Raw genomic sequence first — 22,764 nt, 5'->3', positions numbered from 1 at the left:
AAATTTGATCTGGTCTCCTGTTGAACCTCACTACTGAAATTTTCAGTTTGGTTGTTTTTTTCTTTAGCTTTATGATTTCTGTTTAGTACTCTTTAGAGGTCTTTATCTCTTTGTTGAACCTCTCACTTTGTTCATGCATATTTCTTCTGACCTCAGCGAGCATCTTTCAGGCCATTATTTTGAGGTACCTGTCAGATAAATCACATCTTCATTCCATTAGGATCAGTTTCTGGAGCTTTATCTTGTTCTTTTATTTGGAATATGTTTACCTGTTTCTTCATTTTCCCTAATTCTCTGTGTTGGTGTCTGCACACTGAAAGACACAGCCACTTTTTCCAGTCTTCACAAACTGGCTTCATGTAAGAGATGAACCTCACCAATCAGCCTGGCCAGAAATTGTCAATGTCCAAAATCGTTGTGTTTATCCAAACTGCTGTCTTTGTTGTTAGTGGCCTCCAAGAGATTAAGGTATATCAAGTCCAGTCAGTGCCCCAAAAATGGGGGAAATGTCCACATACTAGTCCAGGCTCCTGAAGAACTACAAATTGCTTGCCCCATCAGCTCCCTGATGCAGGCTAATTGGAAGACTGATCTTCAGGCAACACACAAGAAAGTCATAACATTACATAGAAGGTCTAGCCCCTTTCAGATAGAGCTGGAAGCTGGGTGGTTTTGCCTACTTTCTCTGTGCTGAGCCAGAGGGAATAGCCACTGGGAGTGGTGTGCATCCATTTAAAATGGCATGTGTGCTCTCTGTGGTCCCAGGAGACACATAAATGCTGATCTCTATCAGCTCCAGCGTGAGGTAATTTAAGAGGCTGCTCTTTGTGTGGCAGCCATAAAAGATGGGGTGCTAGATATGTGGACAAGGTCCTTTTGGGGAGAAGTTGTAGACTTGGTTTTCTTGCTGAGGTGAGCCTTGGGAGACAAGATGAAGGAATTGACCACTATCCACTAAGGCTCTTGAGAGAATATTAATACCTGCTATGTCAGTCCCGGATGAAAACTAATTAGAAGTGTGACCTTTGGGTAGCAGCTGACAAAGTACACAGTTGAACCCCTTCCAAGTAGAAACTGGGAGCTGTCACAGGAAGTGATCATGCATCCATTTAAATCTACATTTTCCTTTTCTGTGGTTTCAGGGGGCTCAAGAATGCTGAGCCTTGTTGGCTGTCACAAGCTAGATGATTTGGGAACCAGTGCATAGGGTAGCAGCCATAAAATTTTGAGTGCTAGATGTGTGGACAAGCCCTTCCATAAAGAAGCTGGAGATGTGGTTTTATAATTAGATTGAGCTAGAGGGAGAAGAATGGGAAGTTCCCACAAGTTCTTTCAGGCTCCCAGAGGAGCACTGTCAGTTCCCAGATGCAGGCTGATTAGAAGTCTGACCTCAGGTAGCAGTTAGGAAAGTATGCAATCAAACCCCTTCCAGTGAGAAACTGGAAGCTGGGAATTTTTGCCTGCACTCTTTATGCTGGGTACAGGGGACAGCTTCAGGATGTGCCTTTACATCCATTTAAAAGTACTACTTTGTTTTCTGTGTCCCTAGGAGACTCATAAATGCAAAACCCTGCCAGCCCTCAGAGTTATGTGATATGGGAATCAGTCCATAGGGTTGCAGCTGTAAAAGTTGGGATCTTGAATGTGGAGTCTAAAGCATTAACTTTTCAGGGAAAAGCTGGAAGTTTGAGGTTTCCTCCCAATTGTATGCCACTGTTCCATGGGTGGTGTTTATGGTGAAATTGTGTGTCAGTTTTTCCTACCCATTTCTATGTAGATATTTTCTCAGTCACCAAAGGTGTCATAATTTCTCAACTAGTTTTTAGATTTCTGTCAGAGGGCATTGATCCATGTGAAGATGTTTATTTGGTGCATCCAAGGGAGGAGGTAAAGTCAGGAGCCTCCTATTCTGATATTACCTCACTTATTATGTTAAATATAAGTGGATTAAATTCCCCAATATAAAGAAGTATGGTGGCTGAATGGATAAAAATAAGATTTAACTCTCTGCTGTCTACAAGAAGCTCACTTTAAGAACATATATAGACTGAAAGTGAAGAGATGGAAAAATATTGCATGCAAATGGTAAATAAAAGAAAGAAAGGTTATCTATACTTTTATCTGACAAGGCAGACTTTAAGTAAAAAATTATCACAAGAGATCAGGAAGGTCATTATATAATGACAAAAGGTCAATTCATTAGGAAGATACAGCAAGTATAATTATACATGTACCCAACATCAGAATACTTTAATATATAAAGCAAATATTAACTGAACTAAGGAAAAAATAAACAGCAATTTGATTTAGATCAAAAGACACAAATAGGTTGAAAATGAAATGGTGAAAAATTATTCCATGCAAATAGTATCTAAAAGACATCAGGGATGGCTATATAAATATCAAACAAGATAGACTTTAAGGGGCTTCCCTGGTGGCGCAGCGGTTGAGAGTCCGCCTGCCGATGCAGGGGACTCGGGTTCGCGCCCCGGTCCGGGAAGATCCCACATGCCGCGGAGTGGCTGGGCCTGCACGTCCGGAGCCTGTGCTCCGCAACGGGAGAGGCCACAGCAGAGAGAGGCCCGCGTACCAAAAAAAAAAAAAAAAAAAAAAAAGATAGACTTTAAGTAAAAACGTCTTACAAGAGACAAAGAAAAACATTATATTGATAAAAGTGTCAATTCACCAAGAAAAGGAAACAATTATAGAGATATATGAACCAAACCACAGAGCTCCCAAATATTTGAAGCGAACATTGACAATATTGACAGGAAAAATAGTTTTACAAAAATAGTAGGAGACTTCAACACACCACATTAAATAATGGACAGAAAAATAAGACAGAAGATTAATAAGGAAATAGAGGACTTGAACAACACCATAAACCAATTAGACCTAACATACATATATAGAACTCTCAACACCTAATGACACCCAACAACAGACTGCTATAGCCATTTTACATAACATATTACTGGAACTTCTTAGCAGAGCAATTAGGCAAGAAAAATAAATAAAAGATTGGAAAGGAAGAAACAAATTTTTCTTTGTTCCCAAATCACCTGATTTTATATGTAGAAAGCCAAAAGAATCTACAGAAAAACTGTTAGAGCTAATAAAATAATTTAACAAAGTTGTAGAATACAAAACCAATACAAAAATTATACATTTCTATCAATAAATATGAACAATCACAAAAGAAAATTAATAAAACAATTCAATTTATAATAGTATTTAAAGAATAAATGCTTAGGAAAATTTTAATCAAGGAAGCTAGAGACTTATACATCAAAAACTACAAACTATTTTGGAAAAAAATAGTACATAACTAAATGGAAAAAAATCTCATCTTAATGCACTGGAAGGCTTAATATTGTTTGCATGCCAATAGTTAATACAATATATAGATTCAATGTGTCCCTATCAATATCTCAAAATATTCTCTATTTTGTAGAAATAGAAATACATATCCTAGAATTCTTATGTAATCTAAAGGAACCACAAATAGCCAAAACAACCTTGCAAAAGAAGAATAAATTTGATGGACTCATAGTTCCTGATTTCAAATCATACTACAAAGCTACAGTAATTAAAGTGGCATGGTACTGGCATAAGAACAGACAATAGACCAATGACATAAAAGTGAGCCCAGAAATAATCCTTCATATATATGGTCAATTAATTTTCAACAAGGATGCCATTCAGTGGGGAAAGAACAGTCTTATCAACAAAGGTATTGGGAAAACTAGATATCCACATACAAAAGAATAAAGATTTACCCTTTACTTGTACCATGTACCAAAATAAACTCAACATGGATCAAGGACCTGAATGTTAGAACTAAAACTCTAAAACTGTTAGAGAAAACAGAGTAAAATCTTCATGACATTGGTTGGATTTGGCAAGGATTTCTTGGTTATGACACCAAAGTACAAGCAATAAAAGAAGGAAAAAATAAATTGAATTGCATCAAATTTAAAAGCTTCCAGGCATTAAAAGTCACTATAAAGAGAGTGAAAGTTACATATAAAATGGGAGAAGATATTTGCAAATCAGATATCTGATAAGGGCTTAATGTTCAGGATATATAAGGCAATTCTACAACTCTACAACAAATAACCCAATTCATAAATGGGAAAAATAATTTGAATAGACATTTCTCCAAAGAAGATATACAAATGGCCAAAAATCACATGAAAAGATATTCAACATCACTAACCAAATATGGTAAAACTAGAACCCTGATGCATTGCTGGTGTGAATATAAAACAGTGTAGTCATTGCGGAAAAAATAATTGTTGTGCATCAAAAAGTTAAACATAGAATTAACATCCTATCCAAGACTTCCATTTCCATTTATACATCCCAAATTATTTAAAGTAGGGACTCAAATATATTCCTGTACAACAATGTTCATAGCAGCATTGTTCATAATAGTCAACAGGTGGAAATAACCAAAATGTCCATTGGCAGATAACTAGATAAGCCAAATATGATATATACATGCAATGGAATATTATTAAATGTTATAAAGAAAGGAAATTCGGACACATGTGACAACATGGATGGACCTTGATGATGTTATTCTAAATTAAATAAGCCAGTTACAAAGGGACAAATAATGTATGATTCCATTTATATGAGGTACCATGGGTAGTAAGATTCATAGAAGCAAAATTAGAATATAGGTCACCAGGACTGGGAGGAGAGAAGGGGAAGTTTTTGAATGGGTAAAGAGTTTCTTCCTGGGATGATTAAAGAATTTTGGCTATTGATGGTGGTAATAGTTGCACAACATTGTGAATGTACTTAATGCCATTGAACTTTACATTTAAAAGTGGTTAAAATGGTAAATTTCATCATATATATTTTACTGCAATAAAAGAGCAAGGTGAAGAGCAGTACTCATGGAATGCTTCCATTTAAGTGAAAAAAAGAATAACAAATTTTTAAAAAATAACATTTAAAACCTCAAAAACATGAAAATTGTAGAATTTCATTATAAAATATTCATACAATATATTTAAAAATAGAAAGCAAAAATCACAATTCCCCAGTAGAAATGATCACTCAAAATTTTGATATATATCATATAGAATGTTTAAATGTATATATAAGCACATGTAAGTTTACTCTACGGAGGCAGGATTATAACTTCTTTTTAATCTACATATTAACATTTTTCCATGTCAATGTGTAAAGGTTCATATCACGATTTTAATGACACCATAATATTCCATTGAATGGATATGACATATTTATTCAACCCCTCCCTGACATTTTAATAACAGTTTTATTAAGATATATTCAAAAATTTTAGTCTTTTAAAGTGTACAATTTGGTAGTTTTGACACTATTTACAAGTTGTGCACTCATAGCCACAATTGTAGAACATTTTCTTCAACCTCAAAAGAAACCTTATTCGCATGAGCAATCAATTCCCATTTCCACTCAACCACCTCCAACACTAGGCAACCAATAAGCTATTTTCTGTCTCTATAGATTGGTATATTCTGAACATTTTATATAAATGGAATCATAAATATGTGATATTTTGTAATTGGTTCTTTTCACTTAGCATACTATTTCCAATATTTGTCCATGTTGTAAACATATATCAGCCCCTTATTCCTTTTTTCATTAGATACTATTCCATTATTTTATTGTTTAATCTATTTATCTGTTATTGTCAATTGAAAGGCATTTGATTTGCTTCTACTTTTTATCTATTATAAATTATTTTGTTATTAAACATTTGTGTATAAGTTTTTGTGTGAACATATGTTTTAACTCTCTTGGTTATATACTAGAAGTGGAATTGCTGGGTCATATGGTAACTCTATGCTTAATTATTTGAGAAACTGCCAAGCTGTTTCCAAAGTGGCTGCAACATTGTACATTTCCACTAGAAGTATATGAATATTCCTATTTCTCCACAATGTCACCAACACTTGTTATTATCTTGCCTTTTGATTATAGCCATCTTAGTGAATGTGAAGTGATATAGCATTGTGGACTTGATTTGCATTTTTCAGATGGCTAAAAATGTTGAGCTATTTTCATGTGTTTATTGGCTATTTATATGTCTACTTTGGAGAAATTTCTATTAAGATTATTTTTCCTTTATAAATTAGAGTTTTGTCTTTTTATTATTGAACATAATAGTGAGTTACATATTCTAGATATGTCCCATATCAGATATGTGATTTTTAACATTTTCTCCCATTCTGAGATGTCTTTTCATTTTCCTGATGGTGTCCTTTGAAGCACTTTTTCTCAAATTTTGATGATTCTAGTTTAAATATTTTTTCTTTAGTTGCTTGAGCTTTCTGTATCATATCTAAGGAACCATTGCCTAATCTGAGATCACAGATATCTACACCTATGTTGTCTTCTAAGAGTATTATAGTTTTTGCTATTACCTCTAGGTATCTGATGCATTTTCTTTTAATTTTTTATATGGTATGAGGTAAGGGTTCAACTTCATACTTTTTCATGTGGTTACCCAATTGGCATAGCCCTTTCATTGCACTGGCACCCTTGTTGAAAATCAATTGACTGTAAATGTGAGAATTTATTTCTGGACTCTCAGTTTTATTTCATTAAGCTATGTCTAGCCCAATGGCAGTATGACAGCCTTGAATACCACTGCTTTGTAGAAAGTGTTAAAATCTGGAAGTGTTCTCCAATATTGTTCTTCTTTTTCCAGTTTGCTTTGGTAATTCTGGGTCCCTTATATTTACATAAGAATTTTAGAATCAGCTTTAAAATTTCTGCAGATAAGTCAACTGGAATTTTGATAGGGATTGCCTTGAATCTGTAGATAACTTTGGGAAGCATTACCGTCTTAGCAACAATATCGTCTTCCAACCCATGAACATGGGATGTTTTCCACATGTGTTCCATTTATTTAGTAATTTTGTTTCAAAAATATTTTGTAGTTTTCAGAGTATAAGTTTTACATAGCCTTTATTAAATTTATTCTTAAATATTCTATTCTTTTTGGTGTAATTTTAGTGGAATAATTTTCTTAATTTCTTTTTTGGTTTGCACATTGATAGCATTAGAAATACAATTGACTTTTGTATATTGATCTTTTATCCTGAAATCTTAGGCTTTTTTATATACAAGATCATGTCATCTGCAAATAGAGAGAGTTTCACTTCTTTCTCTCCAATCTGGATGATTTTTTATTTCATTTTCTTGCCCAATTACCCTGGCTACAACTTTCAGCACAATGTTTAATAGACATGACAAGAGAGGGTATACTTGTCTTGTCCCTGATCTTAGGGACATTTTCTTGCCCAATTACCCTGGCTACAACTTTCAGCACAATGTTTAATAGACATGACAAGAGAGGGTATACTTGTCTTGTCCCTGATCTTAGGGGCAAAGCTTCAGTTTTTTACCATTAAGTGAACTATTGGGTTGGCCAAAAACTGCCTTTGTTTTCTAAGTAAAAATAAAGGACACATTTTTCATTTTCACCAAGAACTCTATTGAACAACATATTCACACTTTTGTTCCTCTACCTTCTGCCATTTTCCAGGCAACTTCATAATTCCATCTTCCCAAAACATTTTATCTTTTTGAGCAAAAACTTGTTCCAGGTGTCTTTTACAGTCTTCCAGGGAATTGAAATATTTTTCATTAAGAGAATTTTGTAAACACCGAAATAAATGGAAATCCAAAGGTGCAATGTCTGGTGAATATGGAGGATGAATCAGAACTTCCCAGGCAAGCTGTAACAGTTTTTGCCTGGTCATCAAAGAAACATGCAGTCTTGCATTATCCTGATAGAAGATTATACATTTTCTGTTGACTAATTCTGGACACTTTTCGTCAAGTGCTGCTTTCAGTTGGTCTAATTGAGAGCAGTACTTGGAATTAATTGCTTGGTTTTCCAGAAGGAGCTCATAATAGAGGACCCCCTTCCAATCCCACCATATACACAACATCACCTTTGGATGAAGACCAGCCTTTGGTGTGGTTGGTGGTGGTTCATTTCACTTGCTCTACGATCTCTTCCATTCCACATTATTGTACAGTATCCACTTTTCATCGCCCATCACAATTTGTTTTAAAAACGGCATGCTTGCATTACGTTTCCGTAGAGAATCACATGTGGAAACACAGAAATTTCTCCATACACTGCACAAATCTTTTTTTGTGTTTTTGCATTTTGGTTGCATTTTTACCTTTCTTGAAATATTAAAGCATAACATACCCAAAATGTTGCTTTTTCCTTCCATCTTCAATATTAAAATGGCTACACAAAAATTCACCAATTTTGATGTCTTTTTCTTACATGCACGCTGATATGACAGCTGTCACATACAATCTAACAAAAGTGTTTCAAATGAAGTTATAGAAAACTAAGTGTAACTAGAGCCAACTTATGGAAAAAAACTGAAAGAATTTTTGGCCAACCCAATATATCAGGTGTGGTTTTCTCATATCTGTTCTTTATCATGTTGAGGAAATTCCTCTTTTTTCTGTTTATTTTATTTTATTGAGAAGGGTGTTGCATTTGGTCAACTGTTTTTCCTGCAAGTATTGAAATGGTGATGTGATTTTTCTCCTTTATTCATGTGGTGTATTACATCAACTGGTTGTTTATGCCAAGCCAACCTTGTATTCCTAGGATAAATCCCATTGGTATTGGTGTATAATCATTTTTATATTGCTGAATTCGGTTTGCTAGTATTTTGTTGAGAATTTTTATGTTTATATTCATAAAAGTTATTGGTCTGTAGTTTTCTTGTGATGTTTTTGTTAGATTTGGTGTGAGGGTAATACTGAACTCATAGAATGAGATGGATAGTGTTCCTGTTTCTTCTCTGTTTTGGAAAACTTCATGAAGAGTTAATATTAATTCTTATTCAAAAATTTGGTAGAACGCACATATGGACACCTTATCTTTGATAAAGGAGGCAGGAATGTACAGTGGAGAAAGGACAGCCTCTTCAATAAATGGTGCTGGGAAAACTGGACAGGTACATGTAAAAGTATGAGATTAGATCACTCCCTAACACCATACACAAAAATAAGCTCAAAATGGATTAAAGACCTAAATGTAAGGCCAGAAACTATCAAACTCTTAGAAGAAAACATAGGAAGAACACTCTATGACATAAATCACAGCAAGATCCTTTCTGACCCACCTCCTAGAGTAATGGAAATAAAAACAAAAATAAACAAATGGGACCTAATGAAACTTCAAAGCTTTTGCACAGCAAAGGAAACCATAACCAAGACCAAAAGACAACCCTCAGAATGGGATTAAACATTTGCAAATGAAGCAACTGACAAAGGATTAATCTCCAAAATTTATAAGCAGCTCATGCAGCTCAATAACAAAAAAACAAACAACCCCATCCAAAAATGGGCAGAAGACCTAAATAGACATTTCTCCAAAGAAGATATACAGAATGCCAACAAACACATGAAAGAGTGCTCAACATCATTAATCATTAGAGAAATGCAAATCAAAACTACAATGAGATATCATCTCACACCAGTCAGAATGGCCATCATCAAAAAATCAAGAAACAATAAATGCTGGAGAGGGTGTGGAGAAAAGGGGACACTCTTGCACTGCTGGTGGGAATGTGAATTGGTTCAGCCACTGTGGAGAACAGTATGGAGGTTCCTTAAAAAACTACAAATAGAATTACCATATGACCCAGCAATCCCACTACTTGGCATATACCCTGAGAAAGCCAAAATTCAAAGAGAGTCATGTACCAAAATGTTCATTGCAGCTCTATTTACAATAGCCAGGACATGGAAACAACCTAAGCGCCCATCATCGGATGAATGGATAAAGAAGATGTGGCACATATACACAATGGAATATTACTCAGCCTTAAAAAGAAATGAAATTGAGCTATTTGTAATGAGATGGATAGACCTAGAATCTGTCATACAGAGTGAAGTAAGTCAGAAAGAAAAAGACAAATACCGTATGCTAACACATATATATGGAATTTAAGGGAAAAAAATGTCATGAAGAACCTAGGGGTAAGATAGGAATAAAGAGGCAGACCTACTGGAGAACGGACTTAAGGATATGGGGAGGGGGAAGGGTGAGTTTTGACAGGGCGAGAGAGAGTCATGGACATATACACACTAACAAACGTAGTAAGGTAGATAGCTGGGGGGAAGCAGCCGCAAGGCACAGGGATATTAGCTCGGTGCTTTGTGACAGCCTGGAAGGGTGGGATGGGGAGAGTGGGAGGGAGGGAGACGCAAGAGGGAAGACATATGGGAACATATGTATATGTATAGCTGATTCACTTTGTTGTAAAGCAGAAACTAACACACCATTGTAAAGCAATTATACCCCAATAAAGATGTTTAAAAAAAAAAAAAAAAATTTGGTAGAATTTGCCAGTGAATCCATCTGGTCCTGGGCATTTCTTTGGGGAAATCTTTCTCATTACTAATTCAATCTCTGTATTTGTTATATATATATATATATATATATATATATATATATATATTTTGTTTTCCTTGAATTTAATTTATTTTCTTAAACAGTAGATTCTTATTAGTTATTGATTTTATGCAAATTAGTATATATATGTCAATCCCAATCTCCCAATTCATCACACCACACCTCCCCGGCCACTTTCCCCACTTTGTGTCCATACGTTTGTTCTCTGCATCTGTGTCTCAAATTCTGCCCTGCGAACTGGTTCATCAGTACCATTATTCTAGGTTCCACATATATGCATGAATATACTATATTTGTTTTTCTCTTTCTGTCATACTTCACTCTGTATGACAGTCTTTAGATACATCCACGTATCTACAAATGACCCAATTTCGTTCCTTTATATGGCTGAGTAATATTCCATTGTATATATGTACCACATCTTCTCTATCCATCCATCTGTTGATGGACATTTAGGTTGCTTCCATGGCCTGGCTATTGTAAATAGTGCTGCAATGAACATTGGGGTGCATGTGTCTTTTTGAATTATGGTTTTCTCTGGGTATATGCCCAGTAGTGGGATTGCTGGGTCATATGGGAATTCTATTTTTCATTTTTCAATGAACCCCTCTATTGTTCTCCATAGTAGCTGTATCAATTTACATTCCCACCAACAGTGCAAAAGGGTTTCCTTTTCTCCACACCCTCTGAATCATTTGTTGTTTTAGATTTTCTGATGATGACCATTCTAACCGGTGTGAGGTGAGACCACATTGTACTTTTGATTTGCATTTCTCTAATAATTAGTGATGTTGAGAAGCTTTTCATGTGCCTCTTGGCCATCTGTATATCATCTTTGGAGAAACGTCTATTTAGACCTTCTGCCCAGCTTTGGATTGTGTTGTTTGTTTTTTAATATTGAGCTGCATAAGCTGTCTTTATATTTTGGAGTTTAATCCTTTGCCTGTTGATTTGTTTGAAAATATTTTCTCCCATTCTGAGGGTTGTCTTTTCATCTTGTTTGTAGTTTCATTTGCTGTGCAAAAACTTTTAAGTTTCATTTGGTCACATTTGTTTATGTTTGTTTTTATTTTCATTACTCTAGGAGGTGGGTCAAAAAAGATCTTGCTGTGATTTATGTCAAAGAGTGTTCTTCCTATGTTTTCCTCTAAGTGTTTTACAGTGTCTGGTCTTACATTTAGGTCTCTAATCCATTTTGAGTTTATTTTTCTTTATGGTGTTAGGGAGGGTTCTAATATCATTCTTTTACATGTAAATTTCTAGTTCTCATAGCACCACTTATTGAAGAGACTTTCTTTTGTCCATTGTATATCCTTGCCCCCTTTGTCATAGATTAGTTGACCATAGGTGGATGGGTTTATCTCTGGGCTTTCTATGCTGTTCAATTGATCTATATTTCTGTCTTTGTGCCAGTACCATATTGTCTTGGTTACTGTAGCTTTGTAGTATAGGCTGAAGTCCAGGAGCCCGATTGCTCCAGCTCTGTTTCTTTCCCTCAAGACCACTTTGGCTATTTGGTGTCTTTTGTATGTCCATACAAATTTTAAGATTTTTTTTCTAGTTCTGTAAAAAATGCCATTGGTAATTTGATAGGGGTTGCATTGAATATGTAGATTGCCTTGAGTAGTACAGTCATTTTCACAAAATTCATTCTTCCAATCCAAGAAGATGGTGTATCTCTCCATCTGTTTCTTTCACCTTTAATTTCTTTCATCAGTGTCTTATGTTTTCTGCATACAGGCCTTTTGTCTCCCTAGGCAGGTTTATTCCTAGGTATTTTATTATTTTTCTTGCAATGGTAAATGGGAGCATTTCCTTAATTTCTCTTTCAGATTTTTCATCATTAGTGTATAGGAATGCAAGAGATTTCTGTGCATTTTGTATCCTGCCACTTTACCAAATTCATTGATTAGCTCTAGTAGTTTTCTGGTAGCATCTTTGGCATTCTCTATGTATACTATCATGTCATCTGCAAGCAGTGACAGTTTTACTTCTGCTTTTCCTAATTTGTATTCTTTTTATTTCTTTTTCTTCTATGATTGTCATGGCTAGGACTTCCAAAACTATGTTGAATAGTAGTGAGAGTTGTCATCCTTGCCTTGTTCCTGATCTTAGGGGAAATGCTTTCAGGTTTTCACCATTGAGAATGATGTTTTCTGTGGGTTTGTCGTATATGGCCTTTATTATGTTAAGGTAGGTTCCTTCTATGTCCAATTTCTGGAGAATTTTTACCATAAATAGGTGTTGAATTTTGTCAAAAGCTTTTTCTGCATCTATTGAGATGATCATATGCTTTTTCTTCTTCAATTTGTTAATATGGTGTATCACATTGATTGATTTGCATATATTGAAGAGTTCTTGCATTCCTGGGATAAAACCAACTTGATCATGATGTATAATCCTTTTAATGTGTTCTTGGATTCTGTTTCCTAGTACTTTGTTGAGGATTTTTGCATCTATCTTCATCAGTGATATTGGTCTGTAATTTTCTCTTTTTGTAATATCTTTGTCTGGTTTTGGTATCAGGGTAATGGTGGCCTCATAGAATGAGTTTGGGAGTGTTCTTTCCTCTGCAATTTTTTGGAAGAGTTTGAGAAGGATGTGTGTTTGATCTTCTCTAAATGTTTGATAGAATTCACCTGTGAAGCCATCTGGTCCTGGACTTTTGTTTGTTGGAAGATTTTTTATCACGGTTTCAATTTCATTACTTGTGGTTGTTCTGTTCATATTTTCCATTTCTTCCTGGTTTAGTCTTGGAAGGTTATACCTTTCTAAAAATTTGTCCATTTCTTCCAGGTCATCCACTTTATTGGCATAGAGTTGCTCGTAGTAGTCTCTTAGGATGCTTTGTATTTCTGTGTTGTCTGTTGTAACTTCTCCTTTTTCATTTCTAATTTTATTGATTTGAGTCTTCTATCCCTTTTTCTTGATGAATCTGGCTAATGGTTTACCAGTTTTGTTTATCTTCTCAAAGAACCAGCTTTTAGTTTTATTGATCTTTGCTATTGTTTTCTTTGTTTCTATTTCATTAATTTCTGCTCTGATTTTTATGATTTCTTTCCTTCCATTAGCTTTGTGTTTTGTTTGTTCTTCATTCTCTTGTTCCTTTAGGTGTACGGTTAGATTATTTATTTGAGATTTTTCTTGTTTCTTGAGGTAGGCTTGTATAGCTATAAACTTCCCTCTTAGAACTGCATTTTCTGCATCCCATAGGCTTTGGATTGTCGTGTTTTCATTGTCATTTGTCTCTAGGTATTTTTTGATTTCCTCTTTGATTTCTTCAGTGATCTCTTGGTTATTTAGTAATGTATTGTTTAGCCTCCATGTTTTTGTAATTTTTACGTGTGCTTTTCCCTGTATTTGGTTTCTAATCTCATTACGTTGTGGTCAGAAATGATGCTTGATATGATTTCAATTTTCTTAAATTCACTTAGGCTTGATTTATGACACAAGATGTGATCTATCCTGGAGAATGTTCTGTGCACACTTGAGAAGGAAGTGTAATCTGCTGTTTTTGGATGGAATGCCTTATAAATATCAATTAAATCTATCTGGTCTATTGCTCTGTTTAAGCTTGTCTTTCCTTTTTAATTTTCTGTTTGGATGATCTGTCCATTGGTGTAAGTGAGGTGTTAAAATCCCCCACTATTATTGTGTTACTGTCGATTTCCTCTTTTATAGCTGTTAGCAGTTACCTTATGTATTGCGGTGCTCCTATGTTGGGGGCATATATATTTATAATTGTTATATTTTCTTCTTGGATTGATCCCTTGGTCATTATGTAGTGTCCTTCCTTGTCTTTTGTAACATTCTTTAGTCTATTTTATCTGATATGAGTATTGCTACTGCAGTTTTCTTTTGATTTCCATTTGCATGGAATACCTTTTTCCATTCCCTCACTTTCAGTCTGTATGTGTCCCTAGGTCTGAAGTGGGCCTCTTGTAGACAGCATATATATGGGTCTTGTTTTTGTATCCATTCAGCGAGCCTGTGTCTTTTGGTTGGAGCATTAATCCATTCACGTTTAAGTTAATTATTTTATGCATGTTCCTCTTACCATTTTCTTAATTATTTTGGGCTTGTTTTTGTAGGTCCTTTTCTTCTCTTGTGTTTTCCACTTAGAGAAGTTCCTTTAGCATTTGTGGTAGAGCTGGTTCAGTGGTACTGAATTCTCTTAGCTTTTGCTTGTGTGTAAAGCTTTTGATTTCTCCATTGAATCTGAATGAGATTCTTGCAAGGTAGAGTAATCTTGGTTGTAGGTTCTTCCTTTTCATCACTTTAAATATGTCATGCCACTGCCTTCTGGCTTGTTTAATTTCTGCTGAGATATCAGCTGTTATCCTTATGGGAGTTCCCTTGTATGTTATTTGTTGTTTTTCCCTTGCTGCTTTCAATAATTTTTCTTTGCCTTTAATTTTTGCCAATTTGATTACCATGTGTCTTGGCGTATTTCTCCTTGGGTTTATCGTGTATGGGACTCTCTGTGCTTCCTGGACTTGGGTGGCTATTTCCTTTCCCATGTTAGGGAAGTTTTCGACTATAATCTCTTCAAATATTTTCTCGGGTCCTTTCTCTCTCTCTTCTCCTTCTGGGACTCCTATACTGCGAATATTGTTGCGTTTAATGTTGTCCCAGAGGTCTCTTAGGCTTTCTTCATTTCTTTGCATTCTTTCCTCTTTATTCTGTTTAGCAGTGAATTCCAACATTCTGTCTTTCAGGTCACTTATGTGTTCTTCTGCCTCAGTTATTCTGCTATTGATTCCTTCTAGTGTATTTTTCATTTTACTTATTGTATTGTTCATTTCTGTTTGTTTGTTCTTTAATTCTTCTAGGTCTTTTTTAAACATTTCTTGCATCTTTGATCTTTGCCCCCATTGTTTTTCCGAGGTCCTGGATCATCTTCACTATCATTATTCTAAATTCTTTTTCTGGAAGGTTGCCTATCTCCACTTCATTTAGTTGTTTTTCTGGGGTTTTAACTTGTTCCTTCATTTGGTGCATAGCCCTCTGCCTTTTCATCTTGTCTATCTTTCTGTGAATGTGGTTTCTGTTCCACAGGCTGCAGGATTATCTATTATATATTTAAATTGTCAATTTCTTCTCGAGTCACTTTTGATATTTTGTGGCTTTCTTCCAATTTGACCATTTTATTTAAGTCATCTAATTTTCTGGCATATAGTTGTTCATAGTATTCCCTTATAATTCTTTTTATTTCTTAGTAAGTTAGTAGCTATGACAGTTTTTTCATTTATTATTTTATAAATTTGAGTCTTCTCTCTCTCTCTCCTCTCTCTCTCTTTCTCTCTGCCAGTGCACCTAATTGTTACAATTTCATTGATCTTTTTGAAGAATCAACTTTTAGTTTAATTTATTTTCACTTATCCTTTTTATTCTCTATTTTATTAACTTTTGTTGTGTTTTTTTTAGCTCCTTGTTTTGAGTTTGGTTTCTTTGTCTTGTTTCAGTGTCTTAAGGTGAACGTGTAGGCTGTTGATAATTTCTTTCTTAAGGTAAGCTTCTACTTGTATAAATTTCCCTCTAAGCACTGATTTTGCTGCATCTAATTTTGTTTTCTAAATTTGTCATCTTTTTTGTTTCTCAACTTTTCTTCTGCCTTCTTTTGTATTAAGTGAATATATTCTAGTGTAACATGTTAATTCCTTTATTTTTTTTCACTGTATATTTTTTGAGTTATTTTCTCAGTGGTAGCTCTATCACTCACCATATCCATGTTGACTTTTAAGAATCAACTTCAATTTTATATTAGCTTAATTCCCATTATATATACATACACATTGTTTTATACCATTGATTCTTAAATGAGGTAAGAAAAAAATATGCATTTATACTATCTTTTAAAATTATATATAATAATTACCTTTACTGGTACTCTCTTGTTTTTCATGTGGATTCATGTTTCCATCAGGGTTTACTTGTTTTTGAACTCAAAAACTGCCTTTAGTGTTTCTTGTTAAGGTGGGTCAGATAGAAATAAATTCATTCAGTTTTTATTTATCTGGCAGTGTCTTTATTTTGCCTTCATAATGCAAAATATTTTTACTGGCTATAAGATTCTTGGTTGACAGGTTTTTGTTTTTTGTTTTTAGTTTCAGCACTTTTATTGTCATCTGTGCATTCTGGCCCCATTGTTTCTAATAGGAAGCCAGCTTTAATCTAATTGGGGTTACTATACACATTACAAGTCATTTTTCTCTTGCTGCTTCCTGGATTTTATCTTTGTCTTTCACTTTCAGTAGTTTTGCTATGATGTGTCTGGGTGTAGATATATCTTTGTATTTATTATTCTTGGAGTTCACTGAGCTCTAGAATGCATAGATTATGTGTTTCAGAAAATCTGAGAACTTTTAAACCATTATTTCTTCACATATTTTTTCTGCTCCTTTTTCTTGCTCCTCTCCTTCTGGTACACCCATTACATGTATTATGGTGTACTTAAGTATGTCCTACATTTTTCTGAGGCTCTGTTTATATTTCTTCATTCTGTTTTTTTCTCTGTTTTTGGATTATATAATATATACTGATCTATTTTCAAATTTTCTCATACTTCTGGCAGTTCAAATCTACTGTTGTTACCCTTTAATTAATTTTTAATTTCCACTTATTGCATTTTTTCACTCCAGAATTTCTACTTGGTTGTTTTTTTTTTTTTTTTTTACAATTTCCATCACTTCATTTATATTCTCTATTTCATGAGACATTATCTTTATACCTTTATTTACTTCCTTCAGCACGATTTCCTTTGGTTCTTTAAACATACTTACAATGGCTACTTTGAAGATTTTGTTAAATCTGACATCCATTCCTTCTTAAAGCCAGTTTCTAATGCCTGATTTTTTCCCTTTGTATTTGTCAATTGTTCTTGTTGTTTTGCTAGTCTCATACTTTTTTGTTTTTAAACTAAACATTCTAGGTAATATGTTATAGCAACTCTGGATACTAATTTTCTTCCCCCTTTCTCTGGGACTTATTGTTGGTGCCATTTTCTTGCTTATTTTTTTGGTAAATTTCCGAGTGTATTTTGGTGAAATCTGTTTCCCCCAAGTGTGAAGACTCTATTATCACTTTTCAGAGCATGCAACCCTGGGTATGTGTACTGTCACCCTAGGATAACAGTGATTTTTAGGAAGGCTTTCTTGAACTGTTTATTTTCCTGATCTCTTTTTAAGTTATCTTTTTCATTTGCATTATACCCTGCCCATTAGGCTCCATTAATTACTGGTTGATTGTTCTATTGTTTTTGACAGTGGCCTGAAACAAAAATCACTCAACAGTCCAATCCAGTTAAGTTGAGGGTAGTTTATGAGGCTGGTCTTTGATAAGTGTTCTGACCCCATGATGTTTCTTCTTAGTTGTCTATCTGCTTCTTTCTGGTGAACTAACTAGCCTATGGTTTTGCTTTAGTTCTTAATTAAGAGGAGCTATTTTATTCTTTCAAGGGTACCTTTAGTCTTAAAATTCCCTACATTCTGTTTCAAATAAAATCAGTTGCTTTGAGAAAAGCTTGAGGAATCTATTTTCTTATGGACTGCTTCTTTCCCAGGAAAAACTCTCTGAGTACTTGGTGAGGTTGTAGTCTTTGACTATCTTACCTTCCATATACCAATGAGTTTGGGTGTGGGCAACCAGAATTCCAGTATTTTTGGCTTTCCATACCTCAGGTACAGCCTCCATCTTATAGGTAGGTTTTGGGTGGAGGAAAGGAGCCCTAAACCTCTTGGCTACAGTCACCAGGAATTTGGCTACTTCTGTCTGGAATGAAAGGAACTGATACAATCTGGTAGCTTGCCCCTATGGCAAACACTGACTGGGAACCAAGGGGAGAAGGAATCTTATTTTCTCAACCACACTTGCTCAGTGAAAGTTCCATAAAGATGGGCTGGGAGAGGAAAGGGAGTGAGTGGGATGAGGCTCAAATATTGCAGACTTTGGTCATTACCACTGACATTTAAATTTTCTTGAATATATGTTTCCTCATTTGTTGCTTGCCCTTAAGGAAATTTCCACAGACTTCAAATGCTTTTTAGAAAACAATATTGGTCAACTTTGCTTGTTCTGCTGGGGAATGGGTCCATGGAGCACCTCAGGTTGTCATACCAGATGTGAAACTCTCAATGTGGTTTTGTTTTTCATTTCCCTAATAACTTATATTTAGCATTTTATATATTTATTAGCCATATGTATCTCTAAATTGGTAAAATATATATTCAAAAACTGCTTGTTTTTGAATGGGGTATTTTGTGATTTTTATTATAGAGCTGTCAGAGTTCTTTATATATTCTGGATACCAGATCCTTATTACTGCAAGTAATACTGCAAGTAATTACTGCAAGTACTTCCTTCCTTTCAGTGGGTTGTCTTTTTACTTTCCTAATGGTATTCTTTGAAGAACCAAATTTTCTAATTTTGATGAAGTCCAACTTATATATTTCTTTCTTTTGCCATATATGACTATTTTTCAATCTAGAAACCATTGTCTAATGCAAGTGTATAAAGACTTACTCTTAGGTCTTCTTCTAATAGCTTTATATTTTTAGCTATTTCATTAGGTCTCTGGATCATTTGAAGTTAATTTTTTTAAACGGTGAGAGGAAGGAGTACCACTACATTCTTTTGGACATAGGCTTATTGAAAAGACTATTGCCATTGAAATTTCTTAGCATTCATCAAAAATCAACTAAGAATAAATATCAGAGTTTATTCTAGACTCATAATTCTGACCTATAAACCCATCTTTATGTCACTACCACAGGGTCTAGATTACTGTAGCTTTATAGTCAAACTTGACATCAAGTAGCATAAGTTTTCCAACTTTGTTTTTTTCCATCAATATTGTGTTGATTGTTCTTAACATTTTGCTTCTCCATAAAATCTTTAGTATTAATTCACAAAATAACTTGCTGAGATTTTGATAGAGATTGCATCCAAGTTCTGTACTTCCTGTAATAAATTTTTAGACTGGACAGCTTGAGTACTTCAATTTTTTTTTTTCCTTTTTCAAGGCAGTTTTTGGCTACTATGGGTTACTTTAAATTCCAGGATCTGTTTTTCAAGTTTTGAAAAACTGAGATCTGATTTTGATAGGAATTTCTTCGAATCTATAGATCAATGTGGGAATTATTGCCATCTAAAAATATTGTTTTCCAATACATGAATATGGAAAGTTTTTCCATTTAGTTAGACTTCTTGCATTTTCAACAATGGTTTATAATTTTCATTGTAAAAGTCTTGCACTACTTTGAAATATCTATTCCTAAGTGTTTTATTATTTTTCATGTTTTATAAATGGAACTGTTTTGTTAATTTTAGAGTCTTCACTGCTAGTGTACATATACAATTGAGTTTTGTATACTCACCTACTATTCTGCAACCTTCTGAAACTCTGTTTGTTCTGTGGTATTGTTCATGCTTTCTATTTTGGTGATCTTCTGCCTAGCATTTTCCTTTATCAAATTGCTATATGAAGGCCTCCAACTATTATTGTTTAGTTGTTGTTTTCTCCCTTCAATTCTGTAAGTTTTGCCTCACATATTTTGAGGTCTGTTATTAGATGCATATATTGGTATACCTCATTTTATTGCACTTCACAGATACTTCATTTTTAAAAAATTGTGTTGAGCAAGTCTATCAGCATTATTTCTCCAGTAGAATTTGCTCACTTCATGTATTTATGTCATATTTTAGTAATTCTCACAATATATCAAACTTATTATTATTATATTTGTTATGGTGATCTGTGATCAGTGATTTTTGATGTTACTATTCTAATTGCTTTGGGACACAATGAATTATACCCATATTAGGTGGCATACTTAAATGATAAGTGGTGTTTGTATTCTTACTGCTCCCTGTGGCTATTCCCGCATCCCTCTCCCTCTCCTCAGGCATCCCTATTCCTGATACAACGATTTTGAAATTAGGTCAATTAATAGTTTTATGAAGACCTCTAAATGTTCAAGTGAAAGGAAGAGTCACATCTCCTACATTAAACCAAAAGCTATAAATGATTAAGCTTAGTGAGGAAGGCATGTCAAAAGCTGAGATAAGCTGTAAAGTAGGCTTCTTGCACCAAAGTTGTGAATGCAAAGGAAAATTTTTGAAGGAAATTAAAAGTGTTACTCTATGAACAAACAAAAGATAAGAAAGTGAAACAGTGTTTTTGTTGATATGGAGAAAATTTTACTGATCTGTGTAGAAGATCAAACCAGCCACAATATTCCTTCAAGCCAAAGCCTAATACAGAGCTAAGGCCTAACTCACTTCAATTCTATGAAGACTGAGAGAGGTAAGGAAGCTGCAGAAGAAAAGTTTGAAGCTAATGAAATTTGTTTCATGAGGTTTAAAGAAAGAAGCCATTTCCATAACATAAAAGTGCAAGGTGAAGCAGTAAGTACTGAGTAGAGCTGCACAAGTTATCCAGAAAATCTAGCTAAGATAATTCAAAAAGGTGATACACTCAATGAAGGTTCTCAATGTAGACTAAACAACCTTGTCTTGGAAGGTACCATCAAAGACTTTCATAGCTAAAGAGGAGAAGCCAATGCCTGTATTCAAAGTTTCAAGGGAGAGACTAACTCTCTTGTTTGGGGATAATGGATCTGCTGACTTTAAGTTGAAGCCTATTCTCCTTTACCATTCTGAAATTCCTAGAGCCTTTAAAAATTGTGAGAAATCTACTCTGCCTGTGCTCTCTAAATGGGAAAGCAAAGCCTGGATGATGGCACATCTCTTACAATATGGTTTACTGAATATTTTAACCCCATTGTTGAGACCTACTGCTCAGAAAAAAAAGAAACCTTTCAAAGCATTACTACTCATTAACAATGTACCTGGTCACCCAAGAGTTCTGATAGAGATGTACAATGAGAATAATGTTGTTTTCATGCCTGCTAACATAATGTCCTTTTTGCAACCCATGCATCAAATAGTAATTTTGACTTTCAAACCTTATTATTTAAGAAATGCATTTTGTAAGCTATAGCTGCAAAAGATAGTAATTCCTCTAATGGATCAGAGCAAAGTAAATTAAAAACTTTCTGGAAATGATTCACCATTCTAGATGTCATTAAGGACATTCATGATTCATGAGAAAAGGTCAAAATATCAACATTAACGGGAGTTTGGAAGAAGATTTCTATCCTCATGGATGACTTTGAGGGGTTCAAGACTTCAGTGGGGGAAGTAATTGCAGATGTGGTGGAAATAGCAAGAGAACTAGAATTGGAAGTGGAGCCTAAAGACGTGACTGAATTGCTGCAATCTCATGATAAATGACTGATTAGCTGCTTCTTCTGGCTGAGCAAAGAAAGTGGTTTCCTGAGATGAAACCGACTCCTAGTGAAGATGCTGTGAGGATTGTTGATATGATAAAGGGTTTAGAACATTACATAAACTTACTTGATAAACCAGTGACAGGATTTGAGAGGACTGATTCCAATTTTGAAAGAAGTTCCAGAGTGTGTGAAATGCTATCAAACAGCATTGCATGCTACAGAGAAATCATGAAAGGAAAAGTCAATTTATGAGGCAAACTTCACTGTTGTCTTATATATTTATTTTATTTTATTTTATTTACTGTTTTGGCCTTGCCATGCGGCTGTGTGATCTTAATTCCCTGACCACGGATTGAACCTGGGTCCTCAGTAGTGAAAGCACAAAGTCCTAACCGCTGAACTGCCAGGGAATTCTCCATTGTTGTCTTATATTAATAGATTACCACAGCCACCCCAATCTCCAGTAACCACCACCCTGATCAGTCAGCATCCATCAACATTGAGGAAAGACCCTCCACAACCAAAAAGTTCACAACTTGCTGATGGCTCAGATAATGATTATCACTTTTTTAACAATATATTTTTTTAAAAATTGAAGTATGTATGTAGTGCTTTTTAGACATAATGCTATTGCAAACTTAATAGTCTAGTGAAGTATAAACATAAATTTGATATGCATGAAGAAACCAAAAATATCATGTGACTAAGCTTACTGTAATATTCACTTTATTGTGGTGATCTGGAACTGAACCCACAGTATCTTCAAGGAATGCCTGTACCCTTTACAAGACACCTCCTTATTTACTCCTCTCCCATCTCAATCCCTGGTAATCACCACACATTCTACCTACTCCCTTACTCTATTTGTAAGACTCCAGGTTTGTGGGGGTTTTGTTGTTTGTTTTGTTTTGTATTTAGGATCCACATAAAAGTATTTGTTTTTCTGTGTCTCACTTATTTCACATAGCATAATGTCCTTTGGTCTCTTCAGTGTTGCAAATGGCAGAATTTCCT

Source organism: Phocoena sinus, chromosome X (assembly GCF_008692025.1).
Source record: "Phocoena sinus isolate mPhoSin1 chromosome X, mPhoSin1.pri, whole genome shotgun sequence".
NCBI classification, from domain to species: domain Eukaryota; kingdom Metazoa; phylum Chordata; class Mammalia; order Artiodactyla; family Phocoenidae; genus Phocoena; species Phocoena sinus.
Note: the sequence above shows the minus strand (reverse complement) of the source record.